The 6,807-nt window shown below is 36.6% G+C and overlaps 1 long non-coding RNA gene across 2 annotated transcripts; it reads left to right on the top strand.

Annotated features, from left to right (window-relative positions):
- Nucleotides 1–2,118: 2,118 nt before the first annotated feature.
- LOC124284460 lies at nt 2,119–5,714 on the top strand. Of its 2 annotated transcripts, XR_006900557.1 has the most exons (3): nt 2,119–4,309; nt 4,455–5,018; nt 5,113–5,714. It is a non-coding gene; the product is annotated as an uncharacterized LOC124284460 (long non-coding RNA). The 2 variants fall into 2 exon arrangements; XR_006900556.1 differs by lacking the exon at nt 2,119–4,309 and having other exon boundaries at nt 4,401–5,018.
- The last annotated feature ends 1,093 nt before the right edge of the window (nt 5,715–6,807 follow it).

Consider the following 6,807-nt stretch of genomic DNA (forward strand, 5'->3'; position numbering starts at 1 on the left):
TATTGAGTCCAGTCGTTCAGGATATTGTCGCAGGTTAGTTTTACCCTGGTACCCTGTCGCTGAAAAATAGTGCATTCAGAACATATATTTATGTTTATTTATTTTTGTGTTGTTGAAATAGTAAAACAAAAGTTGAACACGATTGTCATGATGGTTTGGGACAAAGAATTGTAAGCCTGTCACAATATACTTTGTTACAATATGTTTCTCAATAGTCGCAATATGTTTGTTGACATTCTTGATACGTTCTTGATAGTCAAGATATGAATCTTGATAGTTATTGTACATTTCTCGGTAGCCAGGATACGTGATACCAAGCATATTGAGGATTCTTGTTTTGAATAGAAGATCAAGAGACAACATCCAAATGAATTTTCTTAACTGATTTAGCTTTTGTTTTATATATGAACTGGCTTCTGACCTCTTATACATTCTGTCGGAGATAGTATTTAGTGCTTTGTCTCTGATGTCATATCTTCCTCTGCATTGTATTGTCAATTGTATTGGTGAGCTTATCATGACAGAGCAGATCTTAGTATAGCGTATCATGGTCTTATCAAAGTGTAATGAGGTACAACAGATCTTAGCAAAGTGTATTAAGGCATCACAGATCTTAGCAAAGTGTATTAAGGCATCACAGATCTTAGCAAAGTGTATTAAGGCACTGCAGATCTTAGCAAAGTGTATTAAAGCACAGCAGATCTTAGCAAAGTGTATTAAGGCACAGCATATCAGAGCAAAGTGTATTAAGGCAGAGCAGATCTTAGCAAAGTGTATTGAGGCACAGCAGATCTTAGCAAAGTGTATTGAGCCACAGCAGATCTTAGCAAAGTGTATTGTGTCACAGTAGATCTTAGCAAAGTGTCTTGTGGTACAGAGGAACTAAACAAGCATATTGTGGCAAAGAACATTTCGTGGTACCGCAGGGAATGTTGCAAATCATAACATAGTACAGCGGATCTTAGCAAACTGCATTGTCAGACAGCACATCTGAGCTACGTATATCATGGCACAGCAGATCTTGGCAAAGCGTTGCATGATACAACGAAGGTCTTAACATGGCACACTGGATCTTAGCAAATCGTATCTTGGTACAGCAGATCCGAAACTAGCCTATCATGGTACAGCGGAACTTAGCAAAGCATCCTGTAACAGTGGTTCTAGCTGAGCATATTGGGACAAAGGGAATCATGGCAAAGTATATTGTGGCACGTATAGTTGTGATCAGCCAATATTTTACTTAGTCAGTTGCAGGCCTTTTAAGAGACCGTTCATAATTTATGGCTAGGGAGTGTGATGATGATTTTGGGGTGGGGTGTGTGTCCCACCCGTTTCATTCTGGCTAGGTAGGGGGTCATCAATTTTGTACACATAAACTAGGGTGGGTCAGCAATATTGTACATAAAACTACTTAAAAGTTAAGGGTGGGGTGGGGGTGGTGGGTGTTCCATTGGCTTTGTACATGGGGGGGGGTCCACTTTGTAAATGAAATTTGGGTGTGTGTGTTTGTCGTACACACATCATACATGATTCTCCATAACAATCATCACCCCACAACCCCACAAAAAATTATGAATGGTCCCTAATGTTATACTTCTGCAAACATACATTTAGTCGTGTCCCTCTTTTTGTGTCTTTGGATGTAAAGGCATATTTTTTGGTTAAATGAACTTAGCTGAAGCATCTGAGACATAATTTGATCACTGAGACCTGAATCATTCCACAATCCAGGAAGTCTTGTGTAGGAGCATTTGGTGTTGTGATTGCAAGTGATGCTGATTGTAGCTTAGTCATGGATTCTGGTTCCATTGTTTTGACATTCCCATGAAATAGATGAAGCTACATTTTTTTTATAAATCACTATTTTCAGTGTTTTGAAACTATCAGATAGTTTTAGTCAATATAGATATATATATATATGTGGTTGTTAATCAGTCATTTGTCATATACTCAGGGGTAGAAATAACTTTAAAATTGCTAGTGTACTCCGGTACAGTGGCACATGTAAAATCACTTGCCCTGATAATTTTTCCACAATACCGGCCGTTTTCTTGTTGATTTTTTAAATAAACAACATAATTAACATTGGAAAGTCAACTGGACACCGGTACAGTGTGATATACAAATTTGCTTGCCCAACAGAAAAATACACTGGACTCGGACGTCGGGCAATGGGTTATTTCCACCCCTGATACTGACCACCAAAAGAAACGCAATTTAAGAAATGAAAACAATTGTGTTAAAGTATCAAATCCAAACTCATGCTGAAAAAGTATAATTTCCATGAATTCTGAGTTGCGTTTTTATTGCTGGTCAGTATATATACTAAGTATGTGTTAGTCATGCTTGTTATGCAAACATCTGTAAAACTGATCAACATGTTTCTCATATTGAAAACATGAAATTAGTATTTTCTGTGTGAGATACAGACATTTTTCTAAATAGACTTTTGGGCCTTTTTCATTAATATGTTTTTTTTCTACAAGTTTCTGAAGAGTAACTTCAGTAGTAAGGTAAACAAATAATATGTTGCTTTTGAAAATGCAGATCATAGGACTCTTCCCTTTCTTTATTTTGTATGGTCATTCAGTAATTTCATACCTAACTGACACGGCATAAAACAAACTCACACAAACTTTTAGTTTCATTTTACCATTTTGGAATTTTTGTCCTGCAGATTTAAGTAATTACTAAATGATTATGTGAACAGTGTTCTACTTAATTCAGAGGTATCTACCAGGCTCCTGTTCCACGGGGCAAGCTTAGTACTCTGACTATCCCTGTCGGTGTTAATGTATGGGAGCTAGGCCGTCTTAGTGCTAAGATTGCTATGTGGAACTGGGCCCAGCACTTGTATCCAAGTCAGTGCATCTTATATTTACTGGAACTTAATGTTTACAGCCTTGAAGTTAGATGACAAGGAACCCTTCTGTGTAGCCATGTTAGAAGTTGTACAGAAAACAGCATAATGGTGCTTTCTGCACGATTTGTTTACTTAAACGAACTGTATGCAAAAATGGAAACACTCTGAATCTGTTGTATGTAGATTAGATGAGGTTACAGCAGGTTAATTAATTGTTTGTTGATTACAATATCGGGTTCATGTATGGGATAAACGTGTGAAAATGTATTGTGATTCACAGGGCCCAGTCATTCAAAGTGATCGTAGCGCTAAGATGATCGTAACTCCCATACTTTAATATAGACTTACGACTGTCGTAGCGCTACGACATTAAATATAACCATGAGATGTACGGTATTCTCTGTATTGTCCATTGTTGATAATAATTCTGCTGACAGCTTGAAGGTATCACTTTGTGAATTCTTGCAACCATATGCATAGACACCATTTTGAAAATATGCGACACAGAGAAAAAATATCATCTTCAGTGGACTATAAGGGACTGTTGAACAGTTTATGTTAGAAATTACTGTGTTCAATCTTTATTAACATGCTGAGAATTCCTGTTTCTTGAAGATGTTTTCTGGATATTTTTGGTGTTGAAGATTTGACAAACAAATGATTAGCTTACTGTGGCCTCAAATAGGGTAATGTTTTCATGATATGTTGACGTGTTATGAATTTGTTTATTGTATGTCAATGTCATTTATACCCGATTCAGTTTCACAAGTGCTGTTACCATGGTTACATAGTCACTGTTGAATCTTGTCACGTGTTTTGTACATTTAACTTATACTATTTTATGAACAATGTATGTACAAATAGTGCTTGCAGATGAAGGAAGTTGTCTTTCATGGATAGCGTTGATGTTTGTGAGTTTTGAAATGGCATGTTGGGTCTTAAAACATCATTGGTAAAATTCCATTGGGTTCGTATTTCAGCCCAGTTTGTTGATGGCGTCATACTAAAAGTATACCAGACAATGACCGCATATTTAACAGATATAGAATATCCATTATCTATCATATTTTCATTGAGACCATTTTCACACTTTTAGATGTTTTATTGGTATCTTAACGATGTTGCTAATCATGATTTGCTTGTGATGTCAATCATCATATCAATCATATCAATCATGGATGATTCTGCTCACGTCTTTAGTTGACATTTTCTCAATCAAGTATGTTGACAAATATCAGATATTGAAATCTCTTTATTAAAAATATGGCTAATGTTGTTGATATTGCATTTGCTCCGCCTATATATAGGCTTGACAAGGCTTGTATATACAGACTTGACTTGTATGTAAGGCTTGACATGGATCCTAAATATAGGCTTGATCTGGCTCTTGTATACAAGCATGACATGGCCCCAGTATATAGGCTTGACATAGTTCCTATATACAAGGTTGACATGTCTCTTATGTAAAGGCTTGACTTGGCTTGTATATACAGGCTTGACAGGCTTGACTTGGCTTGTATATACAGGCTTGACAGGCTTGACTTGGCTTGTATATACAGGCTTGACATGGAAAAAGATTCCTATATGCAAGGTTGACATGTCTCTTATATAAAGGCTTGACTTGGCTTGTATATACAGGCTTGACTTGGCTTGTATATACTGGCTTGACATGGGTGTTACATACAGGTTTGATTTGGCTTGTATATACAGGCTTAACATGGGTCTTACATACAGGCTTGACTTGGCTTGTATATACAGGCTTGACATGGAACAAGATTCCTATATACAAGGTTGACATGTCTCTTATATAAAGGCTTGACTTGGCTTGTATATACAGGCTTGACATGGAACAAGATTCCTATATACAAGGTTGACATGTCTTTTATATAAAGGCTTGACATGGCTTGTATATACAGGCTTGACTTGGCTTGTATATACAGGCTTGACATCGATCCTAAATTTAGGCTTGACATGGCTTTTATTTATAGGCTTGACATGACCCTATATACAAGGTTGACATGTCTCTTATATAAAGGCTTGACATGGCTTGTATACACAAGCTTGACTTGACTTGTATATACAGGCTTGACATCGATCCTAAATATAGGCTTGACATGGCTTGTATTTATAGGCTTGACATGACCCTATATACAAGGTTGACATGTCTCTTATATAAAGGCTTGACATGACCCTATATACAAGGTTGACATGTCTCTTATATAAAGGCTTGACATGACCCTATATATAAGGTTGATAAGCTCCAATGATGTTTGACATTACACTTAATTAGCCTGTATAGATTATAGTCTCTTCCATGATCAAAACACAGGGTTACACGATAACCAAGTATGTGCCATGACATTTGTAATTAGTTTTGTCTTGATTGTTTTTCATGTAAAGTTTATATATGACCCAGTTTGTTTCGCGTGATGGTGCATGAGGTTTACCCAGCTGTGACAAGCATGATGTTGGTAGCGTACAACATTATTTGTTTTTCTCTTTCCCTCCTATAGTATAACTCTGTTTTGGAGACATAGATAACTTAAGGCAGCAGGAATGGAAGTATGGAGTATACAGGACGTTACCTGTAAATGCTGGGTCCAGGCTTAGTTTGGGAGTGTGGTGTGAGATGGGAGGGATGGGAGGGTATGAGGTGCTTCTCATGACTGATCTCTGTGACACTGATGAGTGTAGGATATTCTGGGATAGTATTGAATGTCAGCAATATCTGCTGTGTCTTTACTCTCTTCACTAAGGACATACAATCACACTGTATATGGAGTGTTCTCTTCATGACCATCTTGTCAAAATATTTGGGGTAAAATATGCCAAATTATGGATTTCAAGTAAACATTTCTTGGTCAAATTATTCTTCTACTCATGGTCATGGGGTACCGGTATATAATATTTTGGGTAAAATATGATGTAGAGTTGTGGTTTTCAATTCCAAATTTCTTGGTGAAATGTTTTTAGAAATAACGACCCTTGCCTCTGAGTACTGCCCGTGCTCATGGGGTGAGCTCTCCTCCATCATTAATCTGACATGCCCATTCGTGACCAACTCGTGTTATTCCGGGACAAGCCGAATAGCGACTCGTGCCCCTCTGGAAGGATTTCATATTGGCCCATAACACCAGAACTACTTTAAACAAGAACGATAACTCTATTCCTGTTTGATTCCAATAGTACGTGAAATCACCGAAGCAATGTTTTTGTTTTTGCATACATTGTCTTGGTGTTTTTGTTTTTGCATATGTATTTTAAAGAACTAAACCTCACAACTGAAAGAAGAAAATATATTTTAAAGACATATTCTGATGTAAATATTACCAGCTGTTCACCTTATATTTCCAATTGTATATTTCTAAATAGGGTTTGATAATCACAAATGGGATTTGTTTTATTGAATATGCAAATAAAATATACAAAACTCAGCTACATTAAATCCCAAAGCAGATACTCAAAAATGGCTCACAAACTGAACATTCGTGTAACCTTTCTGTCATACCCCTGGTGGAATTTTGAATGGATTCGCTGAAAAAAAATATGAATGACCAAACACAAGTCAGAATAACATATCCCCAGAGATGTGAAATATAAGCCCAGTGTTAAAGATTAAAGTTGATTAGTTACATACAGATATAATATTATTGTTTTGAAACTCGTAGCGATGTATAATTACATTTTCTAAAATTGTTGGAGCACCCATACAATCTCAAAAACAAGCATGCAAGATCGTGAGAAATACACTCAATTGGACATATGAGAGCTGTTATGTCAACAAACGCACGTGCATTGAATCTCTTACTCTTACTGTGAACCGCATTATCCTTACTAAAATCTACTTGAGGCAACACAGTTCTGTTAGCTACGTTCTTTGTACTTTCAATATGACGATACATATTTTTCATGATTTTTTAAACAAACACATAATGCCATAAACG

The sequence above is a fragment of the Haliotis rubra genome, unplaced genomic scaffold (assembly GCF_003918875.1).
Source record: "Haliotis rubra isolate DU_JTF1 unplaced genomic scaffold, ASM391887v1 Scf337, whole genome shotgun sequence".
NCBI classification, from domain to species: domain Eukaryota; kingdom Metazoa; phylum Mollusca; class Gastropoda; order Lepetellida; family Haliotidae; genus Haliotis; species Haliotis rubra.